The sequence below is a fragment of the Bos javanicus genome, chromosome Y (assembly GCF_032452875.1).
Source record: "Bos javanicus breed banteng chromosome Y, ARS-OSU_banteng_1.0, whole genome shotgun sequence".
NCBI classification, from domain to species: domain Eukaryota; kingdom Metazoa; phylum Chordata; class Mammalia; order Artiodactyla; family Bovidae; genus Bos; species Bos javanicus.
The window spans coordinates 2,893,567-2,907,459 of NC_083898.1; the positions used below are offsets into that span (position 1 = coordinate 2,893,567).

The 13,893-nt window shown below is 41.1% G+C and overlaps 1 pseudogene; it reads left to right on the top strand.

Moving 5' to 3' along the window:
• Nucleotides 1–13,893, top strand: part of LOC133243797 (melanoma antigen preferentially expressed in tumors-like) — a 191,981-nt pseudogene that overhangs the window by 170,612 nt on the left and 7,476 nt on the right.

Consider the following 13,893-nt stretch of genomic DNA (forward strand, 5'->3'; position numbering starts at 1 on the left):
CAGGCCCAACTTATGCTGAGAGAACCATTATAACATAGTAAGAGATTGAGGAGGTTAAAACAGTAACATAGGTAAATGGCAAAATAAATAAATAAAAGGTACCACAAGCAATAACACTACACAGAAGACAACTGATTCATAAAGAGAACTAATCAAGTTAATCTCAAGGCAAAAAACAACACCAGAGCAGAGTATCAACTGAAGGATAGAGAAAGCAAGTCTGACAAGATCAGATACAGCCCCCACAGAATAACAGAAAATCACAGTTAATATAGAAATGCATACCTGTTTTTAAAAAAATGAAGAGATGCAACAGCAACAAAAGGCACAGAAAATAGGAAAACAAATTAAAAGTAAAAATAGCTATACAAAAAATAAAAATATAGTTGAAATAATCTTAAAAGACCAAATCAATGTGTAGTAACAAAGAAGACTACAACTAAGAAAAATAGTGCACCTACAACACAATAATTCAATGCATCAAAAGAATAATACATATTTCCTAGTGCCACATCTGTCAGTGTCCTAGTCCCCAACATGAGCCAGAGGACCTTTTTGGGAAGCTCTCCAAAGATGGAGAGAACTGGACTCTGGATCTCTCTAAGGACAGCTCAGACTCAAAACTTCTATAATTCCTGTGTTTTCTTACAACTACCTGAGGCTGGGCATTTTCTTTCATTTGACCTCTTCTCATCTTTTGATGTATTCCATAGACACAGGGTCTGTGTCATAAATTGTGTGTATTTAATCTGCAGCATGCACAACTGATTGGAAGATTTCCAATGCTCTTCCTTAATGGCTCTGTCCCTGGGTCTCAGATGTAATTTCCATTCTTCCTCACATGAGGTCACCAAAGGATTCTGCTTTGAGACACTTGTATAGCACTGGAGTCTGCCTTGATGAGCACTAGAGGTGATACAGCTGCTTGGAGTGCTGGAACCCTGGTGGTGCCAGTTATGAATAGGAGCCAGCAGCCATGGAAAGAAGAGATTTGGCCTTAATGGGTTCCTTTTCTAGCCTGTTTGCAGGAGCATGAGTGGTACTTCTGAATGGTCTTTCTCTATTGCCTTGTAGCAGGTGTTAACAGGTGGGATGAGGAGGGCTACAAAGGAATCTCTACCTCTCGAGTATGACACAGCAGTAAGGTCCTGCCTCTTTGGCAGTTTGGGAATTCTCAAAAGGCATTCCCTGCTACACAACTACTTGTATCTGCTCTGTCAGACCCTCTGCACATAGTCAACAGCAGTCCTCTCCCAGGATGGCTCTCTAAATCCCGTGTTCCAGTTTCCAGACCCCATGCACACTGGTTGAGCTGCATTGCAGTCTGGGCCATATAGGACCATGACACACATTGTGTGATTCTAGTTCTATACAAATTATATTTCATCAGCTGCTTTACCTTGCTTCCTTTCATTCCAAAGTAATTTACCCTTTAGTGAAGGGGTTTGCCTCATTCTGGAAACCTCTTCCCTGCTTCTCCATCTTCCACCCAAAGGCACAGGTTTTGACTTGTTTCTTCTTATCCTCCTCCTCCAATCTTAAGTCCTCTCCACCCAGGTATTTCTGAAACCCACATGGGACACTTTGGTGACCAGGGTCTTCTGCTAGTACTTATGTGATGCTCTGGAAGAACTATTGTACGTGTAGAAGTATTATTTGTGATCCAATCATTGAGAAAGCTGCATTTCACATCCTCCTACATTTCTGCCTTCTTGGAACTTCTCAGTTTTCCTGGAAAGCTCTATTATTTTTTTTTCCTTAACAGTAAAACATGAAACATTAGTTAACATGAATTAATCTGTTTGATGGGAGGTTGCATACATACACACATAACTAGTACTACTTTGACTTCCAGCATCCAATCAAGCACATTTGTTGTTGTTGTTGTTGTTTTTCTTTCCCCCTTGGAAATTTCTCTTAATGAGGAATTGTCATCAGCATGAAGAAATGCAGAATTTTCCACATAAAATATAATAGCATAATTGGGCTCAAAAAGTCAGCACTTGAATATATATAGCTTTTAAAAAAAAAAATGTTCCTGACATTTTCCCAGAGTACAGATGTTTGATTTTGAATCTTGAAGTTTAACTCCATTCAGTGGGTGTCAAACGTCGGAGACTGTCATGTGCATAATTTAATTTTTATAGAATAAGATTGCAAGTTCATAGGAAATTACCAGTTGGCACTTGACTACTTGAAAAATAGAGAAACTAACAACAGCAACCATGACCAAAAAATAAAACAAAACAAACAAACAAAAAAAAACCCAAGCAAACACAGGAATGTGTAGTTGGTGATTTAGTCATAAGAGGTAAACATGGAATGTGTAGTTGGTGATTTAGTCATAAGAGGTAAACATGAATGGATATTTGGATCATAGAAAAAGCAAGGGGATACCATACAATCATCTATATCTGCTTAATTGTCTCTGCTAATGACTTGGACACTGAACCACACAAACCAGAAAAAAAAAAAAAAAGAAAAGTAATTTTGGAAAATTCTTAGAGATAAGAATACCAGAAGTCCTTACCTGTATCCTGTACAAGTGTATGCCTGTAAAAGTGCAACAGTTAGAATTGGACACAGGACAAAATCGGGAAAGGAATAAGTCAAAGCTATATATTACTGCCCTGCTTATTTAATTTATTGCAGAGAACATCATGAAAAAATAAAGTCCTAGCTCAAGCTAGAAACAAAGTTTATGTGGGAGATAAGAATAACCTTAGTTATCCTGATGACAACACCCAAATGACAGAAGAATAATAGGAACTAAGGCACCTCTTGATGAAGGTATTATCTGTTTCAAGTATAGACATCTGAAATGAGATCAGTTCAGTTCAGTTCACTCAGTCAGTCATGTCCGAATCTGTGACACCATGAATTGCAGCATGAAAGGCCTCCGTGTCCATCACCAACTCCCGAAGTTCACTTAAACACAGGTCCATCTAGTCGGTGATGCCATTCAGCCATCTCATCCTCTCTCGTCCCCTTTTCCTCCTGCCCCTAATCTCTCCCAGCATCAGAGTCTTTTCCATTGAGTCAACTCTTCACATGAGGTAGCTAAAGTACTGGAGTTTCAGCTTTAGCATCATCCTTTCCAAAAAACACCCAGGGCTGATCTCCTTTAGAATGGACCAGTTGTATCTCCTTGCAGTCAAAGGGACTCTCAAGAGTCTTCTCCAACACCACCAAAAGCATCAATTCTTCAGTGCTCAGCTTTCTTCACAGTCCAGCTCTCACATCCATACATGACCACTGGAAAAACTATAGCCTTGAGTAGACGAACCTTTGTTGACAAAGTAATGTCTCTGCTTTTGAATATGTTTTCTAGGTTGGTCATAGCCTTCCTTTCAAGGAGTAAGCATCATTTAATTTCATGGCTGCAGTCACAATTTGAAGTGATTTTGGAGCCCCAAAATCAAAGACTACCATGTTTCCACTGCTTCAGCATCTATTTCCCATGAAATGATGAGACCAGATGCCATGATCTTCATTTTCTGAATGTTGAGCTTTAAGCCAACTTTTTCACTCTCCTCTTTCACTTGCATCAAGAGGCTTTTTAGTTCCTCTTCACTTTCTGCCATAAGGGTGGTGTCATCTGCATATCTGAGGTTATTGATATTTCTCCCGGCAATCTTGATTCCAGCTTGTGTTTCTTCCAGCCCACCGTTTCTCATGATGCACTCTGCAAAGAAGTTAAATAAGCAGGGTGGCAATATACAGCTTTGACACCCTCCTTTTCCTATTTGGAACCAGTCACTAATGCATATGTATGGAATTTAGAAAGATGGTAACAATGACCCTATATACGAGACAGCAGTATAGACACAAATGTACAGAACAGTCTTTCGGACTCTGTGGGAGAAGGCGTGGGTGGGATGATTTGAAAGGATAGTATTGAAACATGTATATTATCATATGTGAAACAGATCACTAGTTCAGGTTCAATTCATGAAACAAGGTGCTCAGTGCTTGTCCCCTGGGATGACCCTGAGGGATGGGATGGGGAGGGAGGTGGAAGGAATGTTCAGCATCAGGAACACATGTAAACCCATGGCTGATTCATGTCAATGTATGGAAAACCACTACAATATTGTAAAGTAATTTGCCTATCAAATGCAGGGGACATGGGTTGAACCTTGGTCTGAGGAGATTGCACATGCTACCAAAGTAAATAACCCTATTTGCCCCATCTACATAACCTGGGTGCTCTAGAGCTTCTGCTTTACAAGAGAAGACACTGCCATGAGAAATTAGCTCACTGCAATGAAGAGCAGTCCCCACTTACTGCAACTTCAGAAACTTTGTGCACAGCAATGAAGACTCACTGCAGCCATAAATAAATGAACTACAAAAATTATAAATAAATTAACTATAGGTATGTAAATTTATTTCATGTAATATGAAATTCTTGTATTTCATTGAATATCCAGATGTTGAATTGACTACTTGAATTATGGAATTCCTATATTTTGAATAAAAAACTCAAGGGCACTATTCCTAAATGAAATATAAATTCTCTATATTTCACATGAAACTAACTTGGTGTAGATTTTCCTATATGATTTTCTAAATTTCATATATGAAAATATAGGTGTCGATTTCTAGGTGTCAATCTAGGTGTCAATCTATTTGAAAGTTATTCTTCTGTCTTAAATTCTTCTTTCTTAATTCTTAAAGGAATTTTCTATAATTCACACATAACATTCAGGATGGTTATGGTTCATACTGCAAATGCGGAGTTTCCTAATTTTGTTTGAAAATTTGGGTGCAGATATTCGTAGATGAACAATGTAAATTTCTATACTTCAATTCTTTACCATTGAAGCTACCAGGGAACTGTAATAGTTTTTAGAAAACCGCCAAGATTTTCTAAAATTAACACCCAAAAGAGATGTCCTTTTCATCATAGCTGACTGTGATGTAAAAACACGAAGTCAAGAGACATGTGGAATAACATGCAAGTTTTGACTTGGGGTACAAAATGATTCCTAACAAAGGCTAAAGGCTGAGTTTTGCAAATGCAAAGATTAAAAATGGAAACAGCAACAGACTGTTCTTGGGCTCCAAAATCACTGGGGATAGTGATTACAGCCATGAAAATAAAAGACTCTCACTCTCAGGTAGAAAAGCTGTGACAAACCTAGACACAATGTACTGAGAAACAGAGACATCACTTTGTCGACAAAGGTCCATGTAGGAAAAGCTAGGATTTCCCCCTGCCCCAGGAGATATGTATGGATGTCCATCTTGTTTAACCCTACACAGCATAGCTTAGTTTCATTGAATTAGACAAGGCAATGGTCCATGTGATGGACTGGTTAGGTTTCTATGATTGTGGTTTCAGTATTTGTGCCCTCTAATACTCTCTATCAGCACCTACCAGCTTACTGGGATTCCTCTTACTTTGGACATGGAGTATCTTTTCATTGCTGCTACAGCAAAGTACAGCCACTGCTGGACATGGGATATCTCCTCTTGACTGCTGGCTGCATCAGTGCCACAGAGCCACAGTGCTGGTCCAGCGAATTTGGAAAACTCAGCAATGGCTAAGGGAATGGAAAATGTCAGTTTAAATTCCACTCCCAAAGAGAGGCAATGCCAAAGAATACTCAAACGACTACACAATTGCCTTCATCTCATGTGCTAGTAAAGTAATACTCAAAATTATCCAAGGCAGGTTTCAACAATAAGTGAATCGTCAACTTCCAGATGTTCAAGCTAGTTTTTGAAAATGCAGAGGAACCAGAGATCAAATTGCAAACATCCGGTGGATCTCTGAAAAATCAAGAGAATTCCAATACCTATTTCTGCTTTATTGACTATGCCAAGACTTTTACTCTATGGATCACAATAAACCGTTTGAAATTCTTCAAAAGATAGGAATATCAGACCACCTGACTTGTCTCTTGAGAAATCTGGATGCAGATCAGAAAGCAACAGTTAGAACAAGGCATGGAAGAACAGATATGTTCCAAATAGGAAATGGAATAGGCCAGGGCTGTATTGTCACCCTACTTGTTTAACTTATATGCAGAATACATTATGAGAAACACTGGGTTGTATGAAGTACAAGCTGGAATCAAGATTATACTGATAAATATCAATAACTGCAAATATGCTGATGACACCACCCTTATGGCAGAAAATGAGGAAAATGTAATAGCTTCTTGATGAAAGTGAAAGAATAGAGTGGGGGAAAAAATGGCTTAAAATTCAATATTCAGAAAACTAAGATCATAGTATCTGGTCCATCATTTCATGGCAAATAGATAGGGAAACAGTGTTAGACTTTATTTATTTATTTGGTGGAGGGTGGGTCCAAATCACTGCAGATGGTGACTGTAGCCATGAAATTAAAATATGCTTCCTCTTTGGAAGGAAAGTTATGACCAACCTAAACAGTATATTAAAAAGCAAAGGCATTACTTTGCCAACAAAGGTCTGTCTAGTCAAGTCAGTGGTTTTCCCAGTAGTCATAAATGGATGTGAGAGTTGGACTATGTAGAAAGCTGAGCACAGAATAATTGAAGTTTTTGAATTGTGATGCTGGAGAAAACTCTGAGGATCCCTTGGACTGCAGGAGATACAACCAGTCCATCTTAAAGAGATCAGTCCTGGGTATTCATTTGAAAGACTGATGTTGAAGTTGAAATTCCAATACTTTGTCCACCTGATGAGAAGAGCTGACTCATTGGAAAAGACCCTGATCCTGGGAAATATTGAAGGCAAGAAGACAAGGGGATGACAGAAGATGAGATGGTTGTATGGTATCGCACACTCAATGGGCATGAGTTTGGGTAGACTCTGGGTGTTGGTGATGGACAGGGAGGCCTGCAATCCTGTGTTCTATGTGGTCACAAAGAGTTGGAAATGACTGAGAGAATGAACTGAACTGAACTGAGCCAATGTATGGATGTGAGAGCTCAATGATAAAGAAGGCTGAGTGCCAAAGAACTGAGGCTTTGAACCTGTCTTGCTGAAGGTGACTCTTGAGAGTCCCTTAGACAGGAAGAAGATCAACCCCTTCAATCCTAAGAGAAAGTAACTAAATATTCATTGGAAGGACTGATGCTGAAGATAAAGCTCCAATACTTTGGCTAAAGGACTCATGAGAAAAGACTGATACTCTACCTTGTCTTGAAACATTATTGACTCTGATATGGCAAAGACTGAGTGAAGAAGAGGGCAAAAGAAGTTGAGTTGGTTGGACATGCTCGAATCTCTTGACTCAGTAAAGATGAGTCTGAACAAAGTTTTGGAAACAGGGAAGGGCAGAGAAGTCTGGAGTGCTACTGTCCATGGTGTTGCAGAGTTGGAAATGGCCAGTCAACTGAAAAACAGCAACAAATTTGTTTCACATATTTCAACCAGAAGCAGATTTTTTAACATGAAATCTTGAATTTTCTATAACCTCATAGGATAATTAGATACTTCTTTATGAATTATGGACATCACTCTATTTCATTTCAGAATGTCTGGGAGGATATTTTACTTCTGAAACTATGAGAGATTCAATTACTTAGACATCAAACTTTAATAAAAATATGTTTACATGTAATATGGAGTATTGTACATTTCAAATGTGAAAATCAGTGTATACATGTTCTTATGGGAAATATTTTCAAGGCTAGAAAACTATATGCAGGTTAGGAAGCAACATGGACATGGAAGGACAGACTGGTTCCAAATAGGAAAGGAGTATGTCAAAGCTGTATATTGTCACCCTGCTTATTTAACTTCTTTGCAGAGTACATCATGAGAAACGCTGGACTGGAAGAAACACAAGCTGGAATCAAGATTGCCGGGAGAAATGTCAATAACCTCAGATATGCAGATGACACCACCCTTATGGCAGAAAGTGAAGAGGAACTCAAAAGCTTCTTGATGAAAGTGAAAGTGGAGAGTGAAAAAATTGGCTTAAAGCTCAACATTCAGAAAACGAAGATATGGCATCTGGTCCCATCACTTTATGGGAAATAGATGGGGAAACAGTAAAACAGTGTCAGAACTTACTTTTCTGGGCTCCAAAATCAGTGCAGATGGTGAAAGCAGCCATGAAATTAAAAGACGCTTACTCCTTGGAAGGAAAGTTATGACCAATATAGATAGCATATTCAAAAGCAGAGACATTACTTTGCCAACAAAGGTCTGTCTACTCAAGGCTATGGTTTTTCCAGTTGTCATGTATGGATGTGAGAGTTGGACTGTGAAGAAAGCTAAGTGCCAAAGAATTGATGCTTTTGAACTGTGGTGTTGAAGACTTTTGAGAATCTCTTAGACTGCAAGGAGATCCAACCAGTCCATTCTAAAGGAGATCAGTCCTGTGTGTTCTTTGGAATGAATGATGCTAAAGCTGAAACTCCAGTACTTTGGCCAGTTCATGCGAAGAGTTCACTCATTGGAAAAGACTCTGTTGCTTGGAGGGAGAAGGGGCAGGAGGAAAAGGGGATGAGAGAGGTTTAGATGGCTGGATGGCATCATGGACTCAATGGAAGTGAGTCTGAGTGAACTTCAGGAGTTGATGATGGACAGGGAGGCCTGGTGTGCTGCAATTTATGGGGTCGCAAAGAGTCAGACACGACTGAGAGACTGAACTTAACTGAACTGGATTGTCCTTTTAATTAAAATCCAGCTTCAGGCTCTCATTCCCCATGCCAGGAAAAACCTTGAATAAAGAGTGTGTTTTTGACAAAAGAAATGAAGATGTCTGAGAATCAATGATCACAGCAATTGTTACTTCACTTGGTAGTGGTAAAGAAACCTGGAGATAGTATCAGGCCTGAAAGCACAAAGAATGACACGTTGGAAGCAGATTCAGGCTTAGGAAGTAGAAACAATTGGCCGGGTAGTGCATAGGAAAGATACTCACCCCCAGTTGAAAGTTATGTGATTAGAAGAAAGGAAGTAGAGTTGAGAGGACTCCTTGCTGATGTTTATCAAAGAAATGAAACACTTTAATTCTCAATGCTTAAGATCACAGAGTACTAAAAAAAAAAAAAAAAAAAGCTTTACTATATTTATTTCTATAAACATTGACAACCAGTCAATCCTAAAGGAAATCAACCCTGAATATTCATTGGAAGGGCTGATTTTGAAGCTGAAGCTCCAAAACTTTGGCCACCTGATGCAAAGAGCTGACTCGTTGTAAAGGCCTCTGATGCTGGGAAAGATGGAAGACAAGAGGAGAAGGAGATGACAGAGCACAAAATGGATGGATGGCATCACTGACTCAATAGATATGAGTTTGAGCAAACTCTGAGTGACAGTGAAGACAGGGAATCCTGGTGGGCTAAGGTTCCTGGGGTCTCAAAGTGTTAGACAGGACTGAGTGACTGAACAGCAACAAACATTTACAACACATAGTGTAACAGGGTTCTTAACTAAACAAATATAGAATGGCCGTGGAAAAATGTCATAATTGTGCCTTAGATTATGAAGGTTGGTTTTGCGATTTCCACATGAGTGTTCATCCTGATGGCCCTGCTTCACCATACAGATCAGGTTTTCCTGTCATTATTTTTGAGGCTTGCTTCTTTTCATTTGTTCAGACACTCTGAGTGGAAGATCATGACTTTTTTTTTTCCTTTCCAGTCTTACTGAGATATTAATCGAATTGACATATACCCTGTGTAAGATTAAGGGGTTCAGCATCATGAGTCCACTTATATCCATCCTGCAGTGGTGGGTGCAGTAAGTCTAGTGAACATTCATCATTTCATATGGATACATATGAAATTTAATGTAATGGAAAATTAAATAGAAAAAATATTTTCATTTTGATGAGAACTCTTAGGGTTTACTCTATTAACTTTTATATCTAACATAAAACAGCATTAGTTATACTTGTGTTGTATATCACCTAATAAAACAGTAAGTAAGTAAACAGTAAGTTACACTTCTGTTGTATATCACCTCCCTCATACATACTTCTAACTAGAAAATGAACATGATAATTTCATGAGGTATCTCTCCCGTCACTGAGAATGATGACCCCCCAGCCACTTTTAAAATATTAGAAACATCCCTTCCCAGGCTGCCTACACCCACTTCTCTCTGAACCTCTCTCATCTGTGTGTCCAGTCTCAGTGCTCCCTCCGAGTGCCCTTGGAAGTAGGAAGGGAACAGCCACTGGCATCTCCCCTAGGCAAAGAGAAACAGAGTTGGGCCCTGTGAAACCATTAGGTGTTGTTTCCAGAGCTCCAAAGAGCTCTGGCACCATAGTGCTTTATGTCTCATGATGGAACAAATAGCCCCAGGTCATTCACCTTAAAACCAACATAAATAAACAATTGGCCAAGCAGAAGTATAGAATTGGTATAGAATTTAAAGACTCAAGCACCGGTTTTCTATAAGAGGTCAACCGGGTTTATCCTCTACTGCACATTAATGAAGTCTCCTTCATGTACAGTTGGGAAGGTCCCCTGGAGTTGGAAATGACAACCCACTCCAGTATTTTTGCCTAGAGAATCCCATGGACAGAGGAGCCTGGTGGGCTAAAGTCCATGGGGTTGCAAAAAGTCAAACACAACTGAGCAACTACGACTTGATCCTAGAAAGAAATTAGACGAGAAACGAAGTGCTAGAAAATAAGTGATTTATTAAAAGTAGGATACATGGAAGGTTCCCAAGTGTTGTGTTGCCCTAAGTACTCAGTTACACTTTCACAATCAGAGGAAGAGGGGAGGAGAGAAAGATCTTTTTCTTGAATAGACAGCACGTTTCCATCACCAGTGCCTCCCCCACGTAGGGCAGGGAAGTTTACTTGTCTGCTCTATATGGTTAGGCTAGGACTATCATAGTTCAGTTCAGTTGCTCAGTCGTATCCGACCCTTCGCCACCCCATGGACTGCAGCACACTAGACTTCCCTGTCATATTACTTGGGAATAATATTTTCAGATCACAAGGCAGGTCTTTCATTTTGAAAAGTCACCTTTCCATAAGTGGTTGTGTTTTTTATGCACAGAGCCTGTTTGGGGAAGTAATTAACGTGATGACCACTGGACAGGTGTAGGTCTTATTTTCTGCTATTGTTTTATTGTTTGGGGGTGCATTCTGGAAAGAACATATTTTAGGGTACAAAGAGCATGTTTTGGGGTTTATTAACTCATGGAACTCACTAGGCAGAATGTTAGTCTCATGCCACCATTGTTTTATTGTTTTGGGCCATGTCTCATGCTTCTGTTGCATGGTTTTGTTGCTAAGCAAGTTGGCTTGATTTAAGAAAGCCAAGTTTGCTTTGATGCTAAGCAATTTGTTTTGCCTTGTAAATTGAGCAAGCCTACATGTTTCAGAATTTTCTCATTACTTTCTTGAGTGTCATTAGTCTTATTGTGGTATCCCAAAACCACGTAAAGTTTCTTCTCTATCTACAGTTCCCTAATGGGGTATGGAGATAACTGTTTGATCATTCTGTTCTCTTGTTCTTCCCTACCACCTGGGGACACTCCCAGCCCCCAAGTGCAGGCTTCAGTACCCTCAGTGATCCCGACAAAACTCCAGGAAATGAGATGCAGCTCTGAGAGCCAGGAGTCTAAGCCTCTAGTTCTGCTGTCATTTTCTTCTTCCCACTAATTCTTGGCTACACCCTGCCAAGTCCTTCAGTCCTATCTGCCTGGAGCACAGCCTCAACCTCCCACTCCCTGCCCACTCCACCCTACTGCTGCTTTGCCTCTAGAAGCACCACACTCAGGAGCAACTGGTTAGAGTTAGGGTGACCTGGACATCTGGCAAGTCTCCACTGGGGAGCAAGAAGGAGGAAGTCTCTTTTGTTTAGGTGTAGCTGTCATTGAATCTGTCTTGCCAAGCACAAGAAGAGGCAGAGAGGATTCATAGAGAGGGTAGACTATTCCAGGGTAAGAAGAGATCTGACTCCAGAGTGGAGGGAGGACAGACATACTGGAACTCCATGTGGGATCTCGTCTGCTGGAGGCTGGGTCTCCAGGGCTTCTTGTCAGTCTGGGGCCTCTGAGGACCAGCCAGGCTGTGCTCTTTCTCCAGAAACCAGGGAGGATCATCTTCCAGAATTTCAAGTTCCTCTTTGGGCACAGATGTATTCCAAAGACCCCCAAGGAAGGCCCTGGGAAGCAGATGCTTTGCAATCGCAGAAAGAATTCTGCAACTACAATGGGAATGAGCTCTTCCCACTCCGAAACGAGCTCAGAGGCTGCACCAGCCTGTGCAACACAAAAACAGGTAGATATGTCCCCCAGGTTGACTCATGCCTGGGTCCTGGGAATCGTCCTGGACTGACCTGACACTTGGCAGAAAGAATATGTCTTCATGTAGATGAGCCGCTAGTGCTTCTGTGTCCAGTGAGTCCCCTGCACAAACAGACTCTGTGGAGCTGGAGGTGGACAAAGGCCTGTCCCCTGCCTTACTCAAAAAGACTTTTTGGCTGATACTTTCTGTTTTAATATCATTTGAACACAGTGATCCCTCCTGCATCCCTAGATCTCCTGGACACTGAGTTCCCATGGAAACATCCCAAGCTTAGACTTCTGCTGTTTCCTGTTTCCCAAAGTCCCTGTGAAGTCAGCTAGCTCTTCCTAATGTTCAGTTGGGCAGATCCGTCTGTCCATCCATCTTCGCCCAAGTGCGTCTTCTGGTTCCTCCTTTAGGGAGCATGACAGCATCCTGCCTTGGCTGTCTCGGGCTCACCAGGCTGGAAAGGAAACCAGCTATGAACTTCAGCTTCTCTCTGAAAGGTATTTGAGGCACTGTTGGAAAGTGCCAATGTCAACATGGCTGCTCCTTAATCAGGGACTTGATAATTATCTTTGTTGTGAATCTTGGCTCCTGAAGCTCACTGGTCAAGGTGATTCCCGGAAGTCAAAATGCCCACAAGGCACTTTCCAGCTTAACTCTATTTTTAGGTTTTCACTCTATTTAAGGGACACCTACATCTCTGGCTGATAATGGAAATGGTAGGAATTTGGTGACTGCCATCTCTAAGCATTTACCAAACTACAGAGTATCCTTTAGGGAAGGCCACCTTCTCGCCCTCCAAATGGAAAAAACTGTTGGGGCATCACAATGCCAGGGTGGAGAAGTTCCGTCCGTCTGTGTTCTGAGACCGCAGCAGAACCAGAGTGTCAACAACCCAGCAGGGGCTTCACCCCAGACTCTTTGATGCAGGCTTTTCTCCTCCCCTAGGAGAAAGTCTGTGTTGTTACCTGTGCTTAACGCAGAGCAAAGGAAAAACGTAATTGTGTTTGTGGGCTTAAAGTTGACCTCCCGTCAGAATGTGTGTAACTGAGAGCCTTAAGGGAGGGAGAGGTGTGGGGGTTGGGGGTTGCGAAGGCGCTTTGCATTCTTTGGTCACTGGCAGTGAGGTAACGTCAGGTTACCCAGCTATACTTGGGAGGGACCCTTTGAAGGTCATTGTGAGGGTTCAGGTCACTGGAAAAAGCCCAGGCTGGGATCTGCAGGACGACGCTTGAACCTCCGGTTGCAGCTGTTTGCTGACACATAATTATGTCCTTGTCCCATGTTTATTTCCCTTCAGGAGTGCCCACAGCCCTAAGCCCTCAGGGGCTTTCAGGCGGAACAAGGTGTTTCCCAGGTTTGGCCAGCCAATAGCGTTCCATCCTCTCCTAACCCACATTCCTAAATTTAATCTCCTAGCTTCAGGAACCTCAGTCCATAGTCCATCAGGCACTCTATCAGATCGAGTCTCTTAAATCTATTACTCACTTCCAATGTATAATCATAAAGGATTTGATTTAGGTCATACCTGAATGGTCTAGTGGTTTTTCCTACCTTCTTCAATTTAAGTCTGAATTTGGCAATAAGGAGTTCATGATCTGAGCCACAGTCAGCTGCTGGTCTTGTTTTTGCTGACTGTATAGAGCTTCTCCATCTTTGGCTGCAAAGAATATAATCAATATGAT